Consider the following 23,565-nt stretch of genomic DNA (forward strand, 5'->3'; position numbering starts at 1 on the left):
CAATATTGATCTGAGCCTTCCTGAAATCCTGAAAGCCAATTACCTCATACTGCACCGTACAGTAAATTTTAGGATAGTCTTAGCACAAGGAGTCAGTCAAGTGTTTTATAAGAAAAGAATCTATTAAAAGAGTGTTCTTCAGATTCTTCTGCTATAATCCAGTCAGGTCATATTTTATTGGCCTCATTACCCAGGCAGAGAGTGATAACAGTGGAAACCATGGAAACATATTACGGCCAAATGGATGTTGCTCCGAAACACCCGTGACTCACGCTGTGGAACACTACTCGTGATCCATTAAGACGCCTCTTGGATTTTTTCAGGAGGGCCTTTCACGTGTGCATTCTAGGTACAAGTTCAACCACAGCTCACTGGAAAGTGAGTGAGATATCTGACGCAAAAGGCACTCAAGTCACCAGGCTTTTCCCAGAATTAATGAAAAAGTGTCACAAATTGTGCATCATCCTTGATCAATTTTATTCAAATTAATCCCTTGGGTTATAAAACATATTTAAATATTCCCAAACATTTAAGACAGTGTCCACTGACTTGCACATACTTGCTCATCTTTAAACCAAATTATTTGCCTCCATTTTTTAAAACTTCAAATAGAATATGCACTGTCAGTGTAATTATGTCCATGAAAATACTAGATTTCAATACTCTATGTCTGATAAAAAATAAATAAATTACAGTAGGTCATTAAATTTGTTAAGTACCTAAAACTATGAATGCATAAGGCCACACCCCACTCCAGAGAGTGCCAGGTTAGATCATGCATATCTCTTTTATTTATAGTCCTGAAGATAAATCTATCTCTTAACTAATATATGAGATCAAAGTGTAGTGTTAAATAAATACAAATTTTCATAACATAAACATTAATGATAGCTTTAAATTTTTTATCACAATTTTCATCAGAATAAATGATACAAGGTTTCTGCAATGTAAGTAAATAAGAGTAGGAGTTTTCACAATTATCAAAATTTATCAAAAATTAATGTATGTTTATTGGCTGTGTACAAGGCATTTCTTGTTCAGGTAATGCCATCTCAGTGAAATGGAAAAGTTAGAGTTGAGGAGTCTTGGCTAGGACATGAACCCTTTTGAATATTTTGATTCTATTTTGTCATGTCATCTTCTAAGATGTACCAATCTTCTATGATTGCAGCAAATCAATAATAGAAGACTGATTCTTCTCACAAGGTCATCCCTGATATGTGCCTGAAATTTGAATCGGTCACTTAAATAAACCATGCTTGTATAAGCATAGTTGAAATAGAATAATTTTGAGCTTTTTCATTTTTTGTAACTTAATAACATCTATCTTTTAAAAAATAGTTACAAAAGGAATACATGTTCCCTGCAGATAACTTAAAAAATGGAAAAATCAGAGCGGAAGAAAAAGTTCTCTATGATTCAGCACTAATTCGTAATCATTTACATTTTGCTGTGTGCCCTTCTATTTTTTGTTTGTTTGTTTATATACTGTTTTACAGAAATGGTATCTATCATACTCTTACAACTTGCATTTTATTATTTAGCTCTATATTGTGAATATTTTTTCTTTTCAGTAAATAAGCATTTTCAGTAACACTTTCAATGACTAAATAGAATGCCATAGTAGAAATCTAACAAAACTTTTACAATTCCCACTTAAAGAAGTTTTAGATTTCTTTAAATTGTCCCTTTTAAAGATTACACTGAGAAGAACATCATTTTATATTGAACATTGGCCCCATCTTTAAATATCTACTTAGGATAGCGGCCTGAAACCACTAGGTCATATTGTATAGACATTATAAGACCCTAGGAATCTATTTTCAGAATTTCCTTTAAAGGTTTATTTTAACTTATTTACTCTTCAGCAATGTATGAAAGTGATCAATGTCCCACACTCTAGCCAACCCTGGGAATCATGAATCTTTTCACTTCTACCCATTTGACACATGGAAAGAGAATTTTACTGTTTTAATTTGCATTTATTTCTTAATAATCTTTAATATTTTTCAAAAGGTTGATGGTATTTAAAAATCATCTGTATGAATCACCTATTCATGCCTTTTACTATAAAATATATAGGTGTCTATCTTTTCCCTATAGATTTGTAGGAGCTTTCCATCCATTTGATACTTTTTCTGACATATTCTCCTCAGTTTGTCACTTGACCTTCAATTTGGTTAATCTTGTACTATTGAGGTTCAGAAATAGCTCACCAAAAACTCTTTTGTTTACCTTTATAATTTCTATCTTTCATTTTATTTTTCTGGACCGAAGATATTTGTTCATATTTTCTGGTAGTTCTTTTACTATTTCTTTTATATTTAATTTTTAAATCCACTTTAAATTTATTTGATATATGTAAAGGATAGTACTTTCTAGCATATTTTGCATCGTAATGCACATAGGAAATGTGTATTTTCATGGCACTCTGGGATAAACAGCCAGAGTTCACCAGCCACCATGGCATCATCCGCATCCCAGTCCCAGCATGCCATTGTGCTGTGGCACTTCTGGTACAAGGCAAGTAAAGACATGACCTTTTAAAAAATAATTAACCAACTGTCCAGGTTGTTGAATGATGTCATTCTTTCCTCTCTATTCATTTGAAATGTCACTTTAATTACATACTAAAAATTTCTATACATGGTCCTTTTTCTAGTGTTTTACTATGTTTCATTGATCTGAATGTCTATCCTTATACTAACATCACATCTCTTCATATTTTGCACCTTTTTAATATGTTCAGATCTTTGGCAATGCAAGTTCCATCCTACAATTTTCTTTCAAAAATGGCGATTCTCATCTGTTTATCCTTTCATATGAACTTTAGCAAATTTCTCAAAAATTCAAATGTTTGAAGGGGATTGCATTAAATGTAAACATCATTTTGGAGAGTATTGACATTCATACAATACTGTGTTTTTTCATCTGGAAGACATTTATTCAAATCATTCATGTGCCTCTCAATGAAGTTTAGTAGTTTTCCCCACATAGGTAGACACTTCTTCTAAGGTACTTAGGGATTTTCTATATTTGTTACTATTTTTAGTGACACCTTTTTCCTATCATATTTTCTAGATGAATATTATTGGTGTAAAGGAAAACAACAAAGATTTTATTTTCAGACAGCCACCACATCATCAAATTTGGTCCATCTGCTTTGCCATGTTCTATCTGTAGAGACACTTAGTGTGGAAGAAAATATATTCTTACTGTCTTGGAAATATACATCATAAACCTAGATAATAATTCCTAATTATTTGAGTGGCTCTTTATTTTTAAATAATATATTTGCACAAAAGGCATTGAAAGTCAGAACACCAGAATATTCTCTTCATTTTGTCAAATTTATTTTAAACTTTAGGTATAAAAATGTTGCTAAGGTGCATTTTTTTTTTTTTTTTTTTTTTTTTGAGACAGAGTGTCACTTGGTTGCCCAGGCTAGAGTGAGTGCCATGGCATCAGCCTCGCTCACAGCTACCTCAAACTCCTGGGCTTAAGCGATCCTACTGCCTCAGCCTCCCGAGTAGCTGGGACTACAGGCATGTGCCACCGGCATATGCCCGGCTAATTTTTTCTATATATATTTTTAGTTGTCCAGATAGTTTTTATTTCTATTTTTAGTAGAGACGGGGGTCTCGCTCAGGCTGGTCTCGAACTCCTGACCTCGAGCGATCCACCCGCCTCGGCCTCCCAGAGGGCTAGGATTACAGGCGTGAGCCACCGCGCCCGGCCGCTAAGGTGCATTTTTAAAAAACAAAAGGTATAAAGGCTGAAATAGTCAGTATAGTTACTTTAGAATTTATAGGCATCTCAATTTGTAATACATCTCTCTGCTTGTCAAATTTCCCCTATTTCCACATTGAAAAGCAATTTTACCAATGGTGTTTATGATGGCAATGGAGAGATATAATTTGAGTCAAATGGGTAACACTTGTAAGCGAATCTTTTCCAACAGTGGTATCAAAAGTTAAAAAAATCAACGATTTTAATGAAACATTTCAAAACATGCAACCCAATCTTCAAATCAGAAAACAAATGACTCCAAGTTATTTCTTCTCCCCAAATCATACCTAAAGAAAGGCAGGGGATTGAGAAAGTTGTGAAGGGCTCTCATCATCTTGCAGGATGCTGAATGTTTTCCAGATCTGCAGACAATTTGTTTTGGAGAAGGGGACAGAAATCAGCAGATCTCTGACTTTTCTTGGGACTAGACTAAACAGATTTTTAAACCAGTTACATCCAGCTACTTCAGGTGCATGAAAGCTGCTCTTAGACTTTATTGAATTGCTGGTTAATACACAGGAACTAAATTAGGTCTATAATTTCAGATGCCCTTTTTTAATGACTCATTTTTCTGTCAATAAAACTGACAACAGAGACCAGCACAGTTACTTTGCCCAACTCTGCTCTGCCCTGTCAGGTCATGTGACACAGTCGAGTGTTGCCAGATATGGGCTGTCACTCTATTCTGGAGTTTGCATGGAAATAAGATTAGAGAAATGTGGCCTGTACAAACCCAGGGAGATTTGCAACAGACATGAGGGATGGCATCAATCATTCCAGAAGGTCTCCCATGGGGCATTTTCATTGATAATGCATACTCTACTTGTGTGCTAAAAGATAAAGTAAGTCCCTTTTCCGGTAAAAGATGTCTCCTTTGGCATGGGTTTCCTTTACTGACCTCAGAACCTTCTAAAAGATTCAGATACCTTATCTCCCTCCCATTCCTGAGAATAGAGAAAATCTCTAAGATGAAATAGAGAAGTTAGGGTTAACCGTGAATTAAAGTCACGTAAAGAATTTGCAAAATGTGTTCATCGCAAGGGAAAAATTCTAATAATCTTTGTATAATCTTTTTCAAACGAAAAAAATTGGTTAACCCTCACCTTTATTCTGATATTTTTTCTCATCGATGTCAATTTAGATATTCATTGGTTTATGTGCCCAGATAGACTGTACTCGTGAATATTTTGACATTTGAAGACAGATAACAAAGGGGCAGGTATATATGCTTGCCAAAGGAATCACATAAGTGATATGTTGAATAAAAGCCACCTCACTGATAATCCACTTCACATACACACACACCACCCCCCCACTTTTATTATAGATGAGAAAAATGAAGAGGATCAGAGAAAACTATTAATATAAGAGGCCAAGTGTGAATGTGTCAACTGTCATTAAGATAAAAATTGTGAATACATTTTAAAGTGCTGTTACAAATTTTAAATTTTAACTAAATTACTAATTAAGTTTAAATTAAGAATGCTTTTAAAAACTGATGCTGACTATTCAAGAAAAGAAATACAAGTGACTTTTAAACATATAAGATGCTCATTGTCAAAGTAAAAAATATGAAAAGTAAAACGTAGAGATAACATTTTACATGTATAAAATTGGCAATGGTTAAAAAAGTTAATATACTAATTGATCAGGGTTTGGGAAAATTGGCATTCTTACCCATTGTTTCTGGGAATATAAGTTGGTAGAAGGTTTATAGAGGACACTTTGGCCATATCCAGAAAAATGATGGATGTCCCCTACTATTTGATCTAAGAAGTTTCATTTTTAGGACTTGATTCTATTAATATATTAGGTTATTAAGTATGAAATGTCCGATTTCCTTAAGTACTAAGTCTGACAGTTGAAATCTCTGACATTTCACTTTGATGCTTCTTGTTTTATTTTTATTGTGAAGGTACATCCTCAGCCTTTCTAACGCACATTGTTCCTTGTGCTTATTTGTACAATTTTATTTAGAGCAATTTTTGTGAAACCATGGGTAAATCAAAATTTCATGTTATTTTTGAATATGAGTTCCTTTGTGGAACCAGTGCAGTGCAGACAGCTAGAAATATCAGCAAAGTGTTTGGGAAGGATGTGGCTAATGAACACACAAGTACATCAATGGTTTGAGAAGTTCCATTTTGGTGATTTTAATCTTGAAAATGAGCCATGTGGATGACCTAAGACCAAAGTGGATGATGATGAGCTGAAAGCTGTAGTAGAAGCGAATCCATCACAACCCATGTGCGAATTAGCAGCAAGGTTTGACTTTACTATTCCAACAATATTAGACCATTTGAAACAAATCGGCAAGGTAAAGAAGCTGGATAGATGGCTTCTGCATGACTTAAACAAGTATCAGAAGAGAAATTATCTCGAAGCTTGCCTTTCTTTGCTGTCATGACATAGAGGTGAACCATTTATACACCATATTGTTATGTGTGATGAGAAATGGATTCTTTTTGATAATCACAAGCATTCGGCATGATGGTTGAATAAAGAGGAAGTGCTGAAACACAGTCCAAAACTGAATATGCATCAAAAAAAGCTAATGATGTCTGTTTGGTGGTCCAGCACTGGTATTATCCACTACAGCTTCACGATACCTGATCACTAGATTACAGTGGTTGTCTATCACATGATATGATGAGGATGCTTGCAGTGAAGCAGCTGAGATTGGTCAACAGAGACCCACCAATCCTCTTGCAAGACAACACTCACCACATGATGCACAAACACTGCTCAAACTGCAGAGGCTGGACTTGGAAACTCTCTGTCATCTACTGTATTCACAAGACCCTGCACCCCCAACTGACTACCACTTTGTCTAGGCTTTGGACCACTTCTTGCAAGGAAAAATATTCAATTCTCAACAATTTTTCAATTTCATTGTCACTCGCCACTTGCTCTCCAGGCTACTTCGCTCCTGGCATCAACAAGCTACCGTTAAGATGACAAAACTGTGTCTATAATTTAGGTGCATATTTTGATTAATTGTACTGCTTCTTTTTGAGATACAATAAACTACACTTTTGATTCAAAATTGGACATATCATATTTAATGACTTTAATACTCACATTCATGCAAAATGTATTTGATAAAAGATATTAATTGTAGTACTGCTGGTAATGCCAAAAAAAAAAAAAATGGAAACAAACTAAATAAATACCAGTAGAGGGTTGTTAAATATATTTTTAACTTATGAATATGTACAAAATAGACACAGCATTTGAGAATGGTAAGGCAAACACATATGTAAAAGTCAATATGGTACAACTTTAATTATAAAACCACAATTCAGAATAATGTGTAAGGTGTAATCCCATTTGCACATGTATACTTATCAGTGGACAGACTAAGCTAGAGGGATACATAAGAAACCAACAAAAGCAATTAATGTGGGGATAAAAATAGGAAAACATTTTGATTTTAACATATTTAGGCTTTATCCTGACATTTATAAAGGGAAATTGATAAAGTAATTCAAGGGAGGAAGGAAGGAAGGAGAAAGAAAATAACCTAGAAAAAAGAGGAAAAAACACAAAATAATTCTCTGTATACAGTCAATTCAACATCATAAGTTAAGTGCTTACTATGTCTTAACTATGACTAGGCCTTTATTGCTAATTATTTTCTCTATTTTTATTGGATTTTAGAGGTTAAATGCATTTTCCCAGAATTGGTGCCAAGAGATCTCTATTTCAAAACTTGGACCCATGTTGGCTCATAGTTAACTATGGGAAAGCCATTTTATCTTTTTACACTTTTATATCTTACTCTTTGCACAATGATGTAAGACTTCTATCCCCTTTTCAAATCAAATGTGATGCTGAAAGATAAGGCACAGAATTGTAGTGCTTTTTTTAATAAACATGCTTCATAATTTTAAAAATTGTTTCTTTGGTTGGGATCCTCAGAAAAAGAGTAGACTATTTTAATGTTAATCCTCTTAATCCAAAGAATTAATTTTATAAACCATTTCTTTTCTTGTATTTTCTCTGATTTAAGCTAATACACAGTATTTTAACAGTACTTTTGACAGTATTTTAAAAAGTACTTTTCTTCTCATTGGAGCTTTTGTGGATAGGCTTAAAAAGCAGCATTTATTTAGCTGTCAATGCAGTGGGTTATTTAACCTTTTGACCTTTGCTGATCGAATCCATGTAAGTGCTATGTGTCCGATAGCCACTCCCTGAGTTACCCTGGCCATCTATCTTCTTATGGATCCACTGTATTTTGCTTTCAGACTCCCACCAAATCAGGTTCTTACTCACACAGTGTTCATTCTGCTGAGGCTAGGAGCTGCTGTCAGCTCTGATTAGATTCTGTTTCTCACTACAAGCATGTTGTGGAATGTGCTTCCATAATAAAATTTAGTCTGAAATAGACTGTGTGCTAAAGGTCAAATTATCACAGCCTTTGGCTTCTTCCTAGAGTCTAAATTAATATTCCAGTTTATGAATCTCCTCTTTTATATTTGTTTGCAGGGTGGCATAACTTCAGTGGCAAAAAGTTCTGATAATCCACTCGTCTGGCTCCATTGTTTTTTGGTGGCTTTACTTGGAATGAGTTGGACTCTGGGACTCTGGAATCCTTGCTGCTCTAAAATTAGGTCATTGTATTTCCTTGTCAGCACCTCCTCTGATAGCTCTCTCCTTTATTGTTTATGCTGTTTTCCTTCCCCTTGGTCCATATATAGGACTCTGGAGTCTGTCCTTAGTACACTTCTATAATACCAGCGCCATCGGTGTGGGGGCGGGCAGCTCTTTAGAGATTGACTTATAAGAGATAATCAAGACCCCAGTGAGTTCCCCAAGATTATACAAGTGAGTCTCAATTAATAGGCCTTAATTATCTATTTTGTAGCCTGAAATAGCATATAATGTAGCTGGGGAGATGAGACATAGACATGTGAATAAGTAACAGAAAGCAGTAAATAATGATGCTAAATAAATGGTACATAAATTAAAATGTCATGGGAGAACATAACCAGGTAGCAATCACCTCCCACTGAGATCAGTATGGAAGACTTCTTGGATAGTTTCAATTGTGTTTTAAGGGTAGGTGGGATTGAGGCAATTGAAGTGAGAGAAATGATACTACCAATGGCTGAAAAGGCATTAACCAAAGAATAAATGCAGCAGCAAGGTACAAAAATGGGTTTGGGGTGCAGTGAGCACACACACTGGCTGGGATGGAGGCCCTTGGATACGTAGGTAATAGGGCTTGCTATACTTAGAGATATCTTTTTGCTGAAACTATCCAATCCACAGCTCTCTGCTGAGGAGAGAAGCCCCAGCCAGCTTTGTGTATGTGTGTTGCAGGCAGTGGCAGAGGGGCAACCCAAAAGCAACCCACCCAATTACAACTATGGTTATGGTACCCTGGCTTGACAGCCTCTGCCCAAAAGAGGTGGAATTACTTAGCTAAATTATTTATACCAGTTACCTGGAATTTGAAGACCGGCTATGTGATAGCAAAGGGAAGCAGAGACAACATGACCACACAGGACACAACCCCTCATCTACCCCTCTTATATCTTTAGTTTCGTCTTTGCATCCACCAGAGGCCAATAATCCCAGGGGTTCACATATGAGATGAGTAGGTTAAAGGATACAGGCAAAGCCCTCAGCACCTTTTTTTCCCAAGATTCCATATGAGGACAGTGAGCACTGTATGTCACACAGGTATTTTTCTCCATCCTGGGTCCTTATAGACTTAAGTGTAAAATTAACAGTCATTTTCATGATGGATGCATGATATGATGGCATGAGTCCTGTTTGTATCCTCTGCTGGTGTATACAAAAAATTTTCAAAAAATAGAATTTTTTTTTCTTCCCAGGACACTAAGCAGTAGGGAGAAAAAACTATGGCATCATGTACGGAAAGTGGGAGCCCCGTGGAGGGACAGCAATTCCAGGTGGGTGCAGCAGCCCTGTTCATCTTCTCCAGGTAAAATACACATGGTTGTGTCACACACAAATTTGGATTGAGGGAGAACATTGTAAGGGACTCAATATTTTCATTTCAAGGAAAGCAAGAACCAGCGATACAGAGGTTATATAGATGAAATATTTTTAAACTCTTTTGTTATGTGAAATTTTCTAAAACAAAACAACAACAAAGTAAATAACAGCAATACCTCAAACGCACACCTCAGCAAGCTTACAGTCACCACCCTGGCCCTGACCACTCTCCACCAGTATTGGGAGGCCACAGGCAGGCACCTGGTGCCCCAGCAGCTCAGACATGGAGAGAAGGTCTTTCCAGAGCAAGTCCAGGAAGAAAGGGAAGAGCTAGAGAGTAGATGCCAGTGATCAGCTATTTTCCGGATGGTGGCTGAGGGTGACAAGAGCTTAAAAGCACCCGTTTTTAATGCTAGACTGGCTTTCAGCCTCACCTAACACACTTCAGGCTCACACGGGCACATCTTTCTTTCCAGGCTGCCGGCAGGAGTCTTTTCTTACTTTGGATCACTGTAGCCTTCCTTTGTTCCCACACACCTGAGGAAAGCCTTCCTCCTGGGGCATGTGCTCTTAAAACATCCGTTGTCTCTGTCTTAACAGCACACCCAAGGCAAGGTCTTTACTTCCCTGAATCTGCCCTATCTTAAAAGCCTTCTTTCCTCTCCTGGTTTCAGTTGTCTGCAGTATATTCAGAATGCTTGAAAAGACCTCATCTTCCCAAGCATCTCTTTGTCATGATGTTTCCTTAGAATCTATAGTTAGTCTTTATTGCTTCCTAAAGCCAATTAAAATCTAAAACCGTGGGCTTTATTGACTTCCAGCTACTGGACTTTCCATCCTCCCACATTTATTTTGACCTGACTGCCTTGTTTCTTGTTAATTTACCATTCTGATGCAATCAGGCAGTTTTTTCTGTCATCTTTTCTCTTGTACCTTATTGTACATTTGAACACATGTGCCCTGATCCTTGCCCAACCGTGTCTTTAAAAATCTTCAGCATGACGGCTGTCACTCAAGATTTGCTTATAATTAGATTTTCCAAACAATAAATCATTCTTCTTCTTCTTTCTCAATTCCTGAGAACCCCAAAGTTATAAACTTAGGATGATGAGGATAATGATGATGATAACTTGGATGAATAATAATCAGCCAGGCACAGTGGCGTGTGCCTGTATTTCCAGCTACTCAGGAGGCTGAACCCAGGAGTTTGAGTCCAGTCTGGGCAACATAGCAAGACCCCATCTCTAAAAATATAATACGAAGAATAGTTTATTTTTACACACACACACATATACACACATTATCTTATATTATTTTTATTATTTAGTTAGAAGAAACTATGTCCTAAACTCTTTTCTTCCCCACATTTCCCTATATTTCACACAGTGCTCTATACACATAGGGTAAAAGAAAGCTGGATGGATAAACTGAGTTTTCATTACATGGTTTTAGAAAATAATTTCCCCATGAGCTTTTCTGTTTTCTCACCTTACAAGTTGGGATGATAAATAATTTGCCACTCACTGCCTTCTACCAGCAGAGTTTGAGGATTAATGACAGAATTATGAAAGGGCTCATTTTACAAGGTCACCAAGGGAAGGAGTGGAATTTCAGAGAACCACGGCCCATGGGGAAGCCCAGAGAGAGCACATTCCTCCATCTCCCCCCTACTTCCATTCCAGTGCTACAGATTTAAAGTAAGCACAGCAAAAGAAAAAATATTGCAGAGCCCTGCAGTGTTATTCATCCTAAAAATCAAGATAGGCACTGGGCACTAGTTAAGTTGACCAGCAGCTGTGGCAGAAATATCTTTCAATGGTATGTTATTAACTGTGTTCAGGCCCTTGAGGCAACTGCCAAATAAATTTTCATCATTTCCACAGGCACTGAAACCTGTTACCTTGGGGGAAAAAAAGTTCTAAGGCGAAAAAAAAAAATCATGGCTTTTTCATTACTAAATCAACACTCTGAAATAGATGTTTGCTCTATTTTCATATTTATTGAGAAACAATAATATTCTGGGTGTTGTTTTTCTAAACTACTGATTTCATCCTCTTAATTCTGCAAAATATTTAATAGGCCACACTATGGGACACGCCTTTGGAGAACGGAACAGCCTTGCAGACCTGCCAATTATCATCGCTCCTGGCATTTCTACAGCACTCTGCCCTTTTTGTGCTTTATGCTTTTTCAGAAACTACTTTTTTTTTTCTTTTTTAATGGCAATGTAACTAGACCCAAGGTATATTTGAATGGCCATAGTGAGTGCTTATCATGATTGGGGAAAAGTGAACAAACCTAGTAGAGGAAAAAGAAAGAGGAAAAGGTAATTAATATGCAACAAGCATAGACATGGGGCCTGATATATAGCTATTCTTATAATTATTTGCACATCAAACATTGTATTTTGAAAAATTGCAAAAAATATTACAATAAATATTCACATACTCTTCACCTATATTCACTGAATGCTAATATTTCCCCCCATTTGCTTTCTCTCTCTACATATATTAAGAAATATAGATATAGATAGTACATTTTAATCTAAGCTGTAGGTATCATGATACTTCACCTATAAACACTTCAGCATGTATCTCCCAGAATCAAGGATGCTCTTGCACAAAAACTTCTGTACCATCATCACTCTGATTCTTGATGATGTTAGGTTTGATTGCTTGGATAAGGCAATATCTGCATAATCTCGCAATCATAAGAACACATACTCCCTTATAATTCAAAAGTAATAATGAAGGGTGATACTTTGAGATTATCCCTTTCCTCAACAATATTTTACCTATTTATTTTACCATACCTTGGCGATCCTGAATCAATGGTTACCTTGGTAATTGCAAAAATATCATTCCCATTTTGCTGATGAGGAAACTCAGGCTCCAAATTGTAGCTTCCCCATATGAACTAGAGGGTGTGTGGCTGAGCCAGCTCCAAACCTAATCAGGGCTTCAGAGTCACAGTCAGCTGCCATTTGGGGTCATACAGCCCCACTAAGATCATGACGAGATTGGCCCCAGTTCCTATACCACAACCTAGAGAGAAATCCGTTGCCATTCTTAAAATTTCTCTAACTCCCTCCAGGATTATGCTCTCATGGATATTCCTGGTTCCGCCTTCCTGACCCTGATGGATCCATGCTTCCTGTTCCGCACTTCCCCAGACACTGATCTCAGGCTCACACTTTGATTTCCATACATGAAAGAGCCTCCGTGCGGGTAGCAGACTTCACCGAAGGCTTGTAGAGATGTTAAAGGAAAGAAAAGCCTGACTTTGCTTCTTTACTTCTTTAACAAAAAGGTAGAATTGAATATTAGCCACTTCTATTGTTAAGAGTCACTTGTCTTGCCCCACGTTCCCAGCCTCACTCACCCCCCTTCTCTACATTCATCCTCTTATGAACACAAAGATATTGGGAACACAAAGGTTTTTAGAAAATTTTCAATTCAACACCTCCGAACCCTTACACTAAACTTAGCTGTGCCTCCCTATCTGTACACAGACTCAGTTAAAGCTTCAAAATTACACATGGTAAGGGTTTGATCAGGTCTTTGGTTTCTAATTCCTTCCTAGCCTTTCTGAGAAGGACAGGGAGAGGTAGAGGCATATAATTCTCATGACACTATATCCTAGATCAGTCCCAGGAAAATCAATCAATTTGCCTAAGGCCCTGCAGTAAGTTCAGAGTGAGGCTTATCTGCCTTTGAGTTTCCATGGGAGTAAAACATTAACTGGAATCGCTCATCAGCAGGGGTAAGAGGCTGACAGTCTCAGGAAAGATGATATAAGTGCTGGATTTTAGGTCTACAGTCCAGGGTTAGTCATGGAGTTATTCTTTTTCATAGAAAAAGCAGCCTTTGTGCTTATAAAGACAATAAGAGAAAGGACAATATTTTCTAGAGATATTTAAGAGTAAATATAGGTATTTGGGAACCAGTATCAAACTAAATGAATTATTGTCTGCCTTTGAAAGAATCAAGACAGGTTCTTGTAAGAAGAGAGAGACCACAAATGTCCCTAATCAGACCAAAAGACTGATTTAACATAACAGAATAGAAAGCTATTCTAGATGATAGGAGAATTTGCAATAGTTGCCTTAATTTTATAAATATTTTTAGAATGGCTTATGAGGTGAATTGTTTTTCAAGCAGATTTTTTTTCTTTATCACAAAGATGATAATTCAGTGGAAAAAAGTGAGAAATTAGGTAACATCCATGCATGCTTTAAAGTTTATATGCACATCCAAGAAAACATTTATAGGTGTTAAATATTAGATGTATTTTGTTCAAGTGATATTGGACAAATGTTCCCTCAAACAGGAGCTGTTCCCCATACAACTTTCCCAAAGCAACCACTTCCTCCAGCTTTCTCTTTTATGGTGTGCATGTTTGGGGGATCAGACAGTGGGACATCCAGTTCATTTCACACACAACCTTTTCCTGCTTTGAAATTGAGAACAATGATTATCTCTATTTTTTGTTTCAGAATGAAAGAAAACATGGAAGATTTTTCAATAAGCTGCTCTGTCAGCTTGTCACAGGAGAATAAACACAACTCCTAAAAAGGAGCAAGGACCCTAGTTCTGTCCTCACAGCCCTGCAAGATGCTACCCTGAGATGCCTCCATCTTTGCTGCCACCTGTCCATACTTATTGCCCACCTCTCTTCCCTGCTAGTTCTCATCTCTCTTTTTTTCCAAACCACTGGCTGCTTCCTAGATTTGAACAAGTTCAATGCCCTGTGAACGGGGTGGTGTCAGGGTTAATAAAAGTTTCTCTACTGCTGAGCCTGTCTGCTGACACCATCTCAAGAGAAACAACTCCAGCAGAAACTGTTCGTGAGAGGAGAAAGAGGAAGAGCCAGGGAAAAATAAATAAAATGTTAGGTGTCCATCTTTTGAATATCTTCTCTCTTCTACCAGGATCAAGTTGAACTATTTCTCCCTTCAATTCCCTTCCTCTTCTCTTCATTGTTATAATCTCTTGTGGACAGGCCTGCTCCATTGTTATCTATGTCTAGCTTTCAGAAATTATGTTGCCTATAAGGAAATGGCAGAAAGAGAGTGGTGACAAAGTCCCAGTTCAGTCAGAGGAATGACTTTAAAAAATGGGAGGAAAAATATAGCCAAGTGCCAGTGGTTTTTCAAAGGGGAATTTCAGTAAAGGGGGTAAGAATAAGCTGGAGGGATACTGGTTTGCTGTTGGTAACAAAATTCAAACAGCCCTGGGAGACAACAGGCAAGCTATTTTTGGTTCTTATGAAAGGTTATATTTTCTTTAATATCTTTCTAAAAGTAGAAACTAAAAAAATTTTTGAACATTTTTCAAAAAAATTTCAAAGGAATCTGTTAGCTGGATGAAAAGATCCAATTTCTTTTCATACATTTAATTATCAAATTATGACTGCTAGGAAATAATAAGCAATAGTTTACAATTTTGCAATGCTTGACATGAGCTAGGCATTACGTCATTGGTTCACTTGGATTACTGCCATTTTATAGATGTGGAAACAAAACCTTAAAGAAATAAAACAAATTGCCCAAGTTTCCAAATTTACATAATCACTAAATGGTGGAACCATGTAAACATACACAACCTACAGGAAAACTCTAAAAGAAAGATTTGGGTCCATGAGGGATCAAATATCCTATCCTTGGTTCTACTAGATCCTTCTAAATCAACTTCTGATCAATTTCATGAGTACCACTTTTAGATGAACCAAACAAAAATGTTGAAAAAGATTGCTAAGAAAGGGTAGTAGGGCTTTCCTGGCCCTAGGAAAGCAGGAAGCCAGCCAGCTAACCCCGCATAGCAATGAATACATCTCACCAAAAGAGAGCCACGAAGGTGAGGGAGAGCATGACTAACATTGGTTTGCTGGGAAGAGAGAAGGTATTGGAAACCCACATGATTGTGCAAAGGCTCACTTTGAGGAGGTCCCATGATGACTGAAGCAGAAAGAGAACAGGGAACCTTATGGAAAGCAAAGCTGCCTCTATCTCCCTGGAGGGAAAGACCTGAGGCACTCAGTGCTGTCCATAGGTAGCAAAGAGTCCGGCATTGTAATTGCAGCATTAAAATGGAAATGCATACAGAGCTCTCAATTGCTTCCAGATTCCTGCTTCATTTAAGCCTTCCAAGGTAAGTAAACACCAGCAACACTTTCCAGTCAAATTGGCAAGTATTTTATCTTTCTTTCGCTTACAGAACAGAAAGGTATCTTCGATATTACAGTCTGTCTTCAGTATTTCAGCTGGATCAGTGCTCAGAAATAGGACCTTGGAGAATCAAGGCCCTTCACCTTGCATTAATTCCTTTGCTTGCCAAATAACAGAAATAGCACTGCCCTCTCCAGGGGCCTACTGCATAAATTAGCGAATGTCTATAAAGGATAATGAAGATTAAAATGGTGCATGTACAGTTGGCATGAATAATGAACACGTTAGCTATATAGTACATCCTTACTCCAAGCGTATGTAGTAAAGCTTATTGACTATGAAACCCATGACATTTTCCTAGATGGTGGTTCAATTTAAAAGGAGGCCCTTTAGGAAAATGATCTACTAGCCTTAAATAAGATTTTAAGATGATTTTAATATTTTAAACTATGAACTGCTTATTTAAGCTTCCATTTTACATAGTCATTCATTCCCTGCCAGGGTCATTCTGTGTGATTCCACAAAATGGTTTCAAACAAGACCAGATTATTTTTTTCAACCTAGCTAGTAATGGCCCTTTCTTCTTGAAACAGTTTTCAGAAAATTGAGAAGCATATTGGAAAAAATAAATAAAGAAACCTTAGTTATGGAGATCTAACCACTCATCAGACCCCCTAAGTCTCTCTGCTGCTGCTGTTTACCCAGCCCCCAGCATGGTCCACATGGTGGGCTTCTCCCAGGTCAACCTCAGGGTCCAGTGCTCCCCACCACCCCCCCCCCCCGCCCTGCCTAACACACCCCAATTCAAATATCTGCATCCATGGTGAATCTTTTAAATTTTCCTTTCTGATTCTTTCTGATTCCCACCAATCAATCAATCTATGCTACCAGATTCTAGAGTTCCCACACCTAGGTATCATTGTCCCATTTTTACTGGGGACTCTGTAACAGCATGATGTCTTTGTGTGTAAGAGATTTTAGGCACCATCACTGTCTTCTTGGTCTCAATAGACTGTGGCCCCTCAGCTGTCACCACCCCAGAGCCCACTCTATGCTCACCTCCAAACCCTGCCTTTAGCTCTTTATTTCTTGTGCAAACTGTAGAGCCGCTGCGACATGTCCCTTGGCACTGCTACTAGATGAGCTTCTTTACCAGAACAAATTTTAAACTAATCTCTTCGTGGCTGCTAGTTGGGAATTCTATGATTCTGAGAGACACAGTTACAAGGGAGAAAGCAAGCGAGGAAGAGAAGCTCCAGCGAAATCATTTCTGAACAAAAACCTAAAATAAGCAAGCTTTCCAAATGTGCATACAATTTCCACTGCATCTGTATGGCCAGCACGCAGCAGGGAGTTGTATGTTCTGCTTATCTCTGGTACAACGAGGCACATTAAAATTGCCTGCAGACATTCCTTCCAGCCTCCAATAACACTCACAATGCCAGTGCCTTGTGGCAGGGCAGGAGTCCTTGTGGAGAAGGAGATAGAACGTCTACCGAGGGCAAACTAGCAGATCTGCCCCTTGGACACCGCTGCTGAACGTTTGCAAATGCAGGGCCGAGTTCGGGGCACACGAGGTGAAGGTGAGGAAAACAACTCTGACAGTTGTTTGCATGTCATTCACAGAGGGGCAAAACAAGTTTCCCAAAGAAAGTCTTTAGCTGGCAAGGATAATCTGGGAAAGATGTTTCTTCTTCCTGATGTTAAATGAGGCTTCTTGAAGCACAAATTCTTAACCTGAACTCCCGGAGACCTCTGAAAGTTCACAGTTGAAGTTCAAGGGGGGAATTCTGCAATTGGATACAGAACCACACAGGGAGTGTGTCTGTGTGTACAGTGGGCGGGGGGAAAGGTTGGGGGGGATGTTCACTCATGTATTGGGTGAGGCAAATATCTCAGAAATTAAGATTATTAAATCTTATCGGAGTCTCAAAGGATGGTTCATAACCTCAACACATTTATAAAATTAAACGAAAATTATAAACTTAAGGAGGTCCAAAGAGAGACATTGCTATATGGAGGTATTACACCTGGGCATTGCTTTATAGAGGGGTGGGAAATGATGGCCAAGGTAAATGAAAGAAACTATTTATTATTTTTTCCTTCTCATTATTTATCCCTTCCTTTTCTATGCACAAACTCAGTGAAAATGGGGTGGTCACAGAAAATAATGTGTTGGAATCCCAGGGAGTCATGTCAACTTTCTCAGCCTATTTTTTCAACTCTAAGAAAGGATTGGGTCTGATGATATATCAAATGAACTTTCAACTCTAAACTTCCATGGCAGGGCGTTTTTAAATATTTACTCTCAAATATACACTCAATACAAACCAAAATTTAAAAATAAATAATAATTTAATTTAAATTTAGTAATTCAGATACTTTAAAAATAACAAAAGCACAAGGAAAACAACAACAAGAAGGAAGCTTTTGCATTCTTCTAGAACTTCTCCAAAAATTAAGGCACTTTCATGTCAAAAAACACTATAGAATATCTAAAGAATTTGGCCCAAAGCACTAATTTTTAGGATTTGGTGACAGTATTGAAAAAAGAGTCGAAGTTTTGAGGCTTGCCTATTTATTGATAACTAAATACTAACAGTGATTTTTAAACTTTAATCTGCATCAGAATGACCTGGAGGACTTGTTAAAATACAGATACTGGGTTCTGCACCCCAGAATTTCTGGTTCTGTACATGGGTGTAGAACCTGAGAACGTATATGTCTAACTAAGGTTCCCAGAAGATTCTGATGCTCCCAGACAATACTCTACACTGCACTGCGTCTACACTGGAGGGTTGTCCGGGCCCAGGAATAATCCATTTGGCTGTCATAAAAGAAGCTTAGATCTGTTTAGGTTTTTTTCTCTCTCTGAATGCAGATAAATGATTTTTAGAGAGTCATAAAAACCCTGCTCTCTACGTCCAGGTATATACTCATTTCCTGCTAACTCATCAGTTTATTGACTTATTGTGCTCTGGGTGGCAGCAGCTCTAACCTCTCCCATTTCCCCAAAGAGCAGAAAGGGGCTATGAGCATATTAAAAAAAAAAAAAAAACAATACCACAGAGCCTTGGGTCTTGACCAGGCAACAGCACAAGGCCAGCATTCCGTGTCATGGCTTAGGAGGCATGAAATGAATAGCACCCAGGGAGTAATGGGTGACAGAACAGCACATGCTTGGTGTCATATGTTTGCTACCTACTCATTACGACTCACTTAAAATAAATTGGGATTTTTTTGGTTGTTGTCCTGAGCTTGAACCTAGTATTTTCATAGTACCTGGTATTTAATTTTATATAAGATGCTGCTGCTGCTGAGCATGGGAGACTGACAACCCGGATGCAGCTCTGGTTCTGCTACGTCCTTGCAATGTGACCTTTCTGAGCTTCCGTTTCCTTGTCAGTTAAGTGAGAACTACTTCTATTGACATGAGTCCTTGAGGAAAATTTGCAGAATTTCCTTTCCTTCCAGTTTCCTACTACCAGATCTTCATTCACCAGGTGCCCTATGACCTGCTTTCAAGAGGTCCAACACATATCAGAACAGTGTGGATGATACTTAAGCATAAATTTGTCAACTTTTAGAGATTATATAAACTCTATTTCCTTTCATATTCTGAAATGAAAACCATCGTATTTATATTCTTGGACGCTACTAAAAGTGTTAATAAAACACCTTCTAAATTTTCAATCAAAGTGTATGGCTATATCACACACCCAATTATCCAGTAAATATCTGTTGAGCCTGCCATACTTAAGGCATTATGCTAGACCCTACAGTGTAGGGGCTCCCTGAACAGCAGCATCAGCAATACCTAGGAACTCTCTAGAAATATAAATTTTGGGGACCCACCTTAGAACTGCTGAATCAGAAACTCTGGGGTGGGGCTCACCGACTTGTGCTTTCACAAGCCATCTAGGTCATTCTGATATGTGCTCAAGTTTGAGAACCAGTGCTGTAGGAGATTCCAGAAAACATCACATAGCTACCACACAAAGCAGTAAGCTGCAGCTGTGTGAATGTGACAGAGCTTGGAATTCCATAGAGGGACAGGACACTTAGGATTGGAGTAATAGTAGAAGATTCATGGAAGTTGAGTATTAAAGTGAGGACCAAAGGATCCTAACACAGAGAGAGACGAGGAAGGGCAGAACAAGTCTCAGGAAGAGCCTGAACCAAGCGTTGGAAGGGGACCTAAAGATTCATTCAGAGACGCTCTGGCTGATGAACCAGGACAGTCAGACAGGTGCTACATCATAGAGAACTGGGAACACTGTACTAGAAATGGACTCCCAAGGAGTGGGAAGCCATAGTAGGTATTTGAAGAGAAAAGTTATTCAAGCTGACCTGAGTAATTAGTTAGAAAAATAACTCTAGCAACAAGGTGAGGGATTTGAAGGGTTTAGAGGCAGATAATAATGTGTCATAGTCACTTGTATAAGTGACTGTGAGTTCTAATTTCAGATCTGCAATGTTACTTTTAAACTACTGCATTAAAATAAGGACTGCATGTTTAGGTTAAAGAAGAAATGATACCTGTTTGCATTCTGATGCTTACTATCCACTGTTACATACCTCTAAATCATTTGATTAAATTAATGCTTGCTTATTGGAATGTTTTTTTGTGTGTGTGTTACAAAACAAATAACATTAGGATAGGATGGTGCTTCTCTTCCCAAACTTTCTTGTTAAGCAAAAACATTCTTTCAAGTCAATGGTCTTGTGCTTATGAGTCATCTTCACTTCCTTTTTGCCAGTAAAATGACCCAGCCTTCCTGTTTATTATCCCATCTGGTTTGTTTGTCAGTTACTTCCACGTTTCATGGGATGGGTCCAGTTTGGAACTTTCTTACTGTTTACAGCATATGTGTGTCTCCAGGCAGCTTGTTCCACACTTCACTAACAGATCACCCATGTCCCTGCCTCTTGTTTGCTAAATACTCACCCATCCTTACCCCCAAAAGTCATTCTTTAGGTGGGAAATATCTGTGTGACCTGGTGGGATCAGTGAAGTGTGTGAGACTTGAAAGGTGAGTGGGATTCAGTAGGCAGAGGGGTTGGAGCACGGGTATTAGAAACATACTGGCAATTGCACGTGGAGCTTTTAACCTGACTTCTTGTGAGTGGGAATGTTCGGTATTTGGCCTGTTGTTAAATCTCAGGCAAACTACTTATTGTGTGATCTTTGGTTTCTCATTTTCTCTTAGTTAATTCTTCTTCAAAATGGGGATAATGGTGTCCCCTCCTTGTAGTAAGATGAGACAGTTAGCTCAGGAACTACTATTATCATTTCTGAATCGTTGCAAGCAAATTTAAGCCCACTAGTTTGAGAAAAAGTATTAATCTTGATCATTAAGTTAGTTAATAATGGAGAAGTTATAGTACCCCATAAAAGTGCAAAGCAGCACCTGTTCCTGCATTCCTCTGCAGCATCCCTCCAAGCAGGTAGCGCTTCTCCACGTACAGGCTGCTCTTCTTGCTGCCCCTCTGCTTGAATCAGTATCTTGCAAACAGCAGACCTTCTCAGAAGAGATAAGAGGATTTGGGATTCTCCAAATGCAGCCTGTACAGACTCATCTCTTATCTGTTCAGATTCCCCTTGGCTTCATTAACTATTAAATGCTAACCTTTCCTATTTAACAAGAGGAGACTCTAATTTTCCACAGCCTGATGAGAAAGATGTGGTCTATAAAGGCCATGTCTTTCACATTTCTGCCTTCTGGAAGATTCTTTTAAAAATGCTCATTAAACATTTCTAAGCACTGTCATGACTATATTTGTCCTTCTCTTAACTTGAGCCTGGTTGACTGAATTTAATGTTTTTTTGTAGCCGCGGCAACTGTCTCTTCAGTGCTCATGTGACGTGTTGCAAACAGCCCGTGGAGCGACTCTGGCCACACAGGATTGGTAAAGCCCTCCAAGGGACAGTCTACCTTTGGGTATGTCCGGTGGTGTCCCTGAGCTGTGGCTCAGTCAATCATCCTTGGTATTTCATTTCTTTTTAGTTGTATGTTTTCTCCTCTGAAGTCTTTTAACATTGAGTGATTAAGACAATCTGAGTCTGGTCACAGAACGTTACAGTTCCTGAAGTAAAATGAAGCAAAATCATCTCGAGAGTTAAACCTCTTGAGTGAAAGTGTTTCTTTACTCTCCAACATTCTGGTCATAATCTTAAATTTTGCAAATTAAGACGTAAGATCAAGGGCTCACCTGAAACAAGAGAGCATGCTAGTAATTTGTTGCACCTTTAAGCTAATGTTTTAAAAATATCTGTCTGACATGTATATTAAGGAGAGAGGATGTATGTTCTGTAGGGTGGGGCAGAGAAGGAGGAGTGCTCATGGCTGTGCTGAACTGTTCTAAGTAATTCAGTCTGGATCTCAGATGTGTCTAACACTCACTCTGCAAAAAACATGCCTGCCCTCTCTGACCCACCATCCTCAGAATTGGGTAGTACATTCCTCATTGCAACCTGAAGAAGTCTCTATTCTCATCCCCAAGCTCTTACCAAAGTAATTCTGCCAAACACTTTTCCTTAAAGGAATTCTGGTAAGTATGATTTCTTCTGCTGATTATATTTCCACTGATGTCTTTGCAACCAGTGACATTTTGTTCCCCTCATAGATTGATGCTGAGGGCTATCTATGTTTTGAGTCAGCTCTGCTAATAACTAAGTTCCCAAAATATATATAAATGACCAATTTTGATACTATAGCAAGGATAAAATTATAAGGCAACATTTTTACATGTAACAAAGCTATGGCCAAGATTGGAAACAAAATAGAGATATTGATCATTTCTAAGTTGTCTTTTTCATATAATTGGTAATGCTTAATTCCAATTTGAGGAATTCTGATAAATTTACCAGAAAATTAACTAAGAGAAATAGTTATGAAATAATGTATTTTTATTTCAGGAAAATACTGGGCAAATTTTCTGCTGTATTGTTAGATAAGAAGGCTATGGCTAAGTATGAGCAAAAAGAAAAGCTTCAGTGATGGTTTTTTTCTACTTGTTATTTTGGAAAATTTCAAGCATATGCAAAAATAGAGCAGATAGTAGAATGAGCCCCTATGCACCTGTCATTTAATTTCCACCATTCTCCTCACATGACTTATTCTGTTTCATCAGAGCCATCATCTCCCTCCATGTCCACCAAGATTCTAAAACATCTTAAAAGAATGAGAAAATATATTGATATGAACAAGATAACATTCCACCAGCATAAGTAAAAAAGTGTCCTTTGAGAATTTTTAATGTATGCCTTTCAAATTAAATTTAATTGATTTTAAGGAAGGAGAAGAACTGGCTTTAAAGAAATTTGTGAGGAAAAGATCTTCAGTGGGTTAACTCAGTGTAAACCAATTCTGCGAGTGAACTGATAAATAAGTGGATACCCTTTAAACCAGCATGAAAAGTGGTTTTCGGATAAAGGGAAGCACAGAACTCTTGTTCCATGAGCCCCTATCTGGGATGACACCACTCGATAAGAAGGAGGATGTCCAACTACACTGTGGGAGAGACACAGAAAGGTGAAGGTTCTAAAAATCACCTCCTGTGAGGAGCAAATGAAGATATCAGGCAGGTCTCACTAAAAATAATTAGTGGAGAAACAAGAAAACTGCCTTCAGTAACTG

General features: G+C 37.9%; 1 long non-coding RNA gene across 1 annotated transcript; it reads left to right on the plus strand.

Moving 5' to 3' along the window:
* Positions 1 to 20,935: 20,935 nt before the first annotated feature.
* Positions 20,936 to 23,083, plus strand: LOC123632254. Its single transcript, XR_006733315.1, has 3 exons — positions 20,936 to 20,958; positions 21,759 to 21,867; positions 23,060 to 23,083. It is a non-coding gene; the product is annotated as an uncharacterized LOC123632254 (long non-coding RNA).
* Positions 23,084 to 23,565: the final 482 nt, after the last annotated feature.

Source organism: Lemur catta, chromosome 2, assembly GCF_020740605.2.
Source record: "Lemur catta isolate mLemCat1 chromosome 2, mLemCat1.pri, whole genome shotgun sequence".
Classification (NCBI taxonomy): domain Eukaryota; kingdom Metazoa; phylum Chordata; class Mammalia; order Primates; family Lemuridae; genus Lemur; species Lemur catta.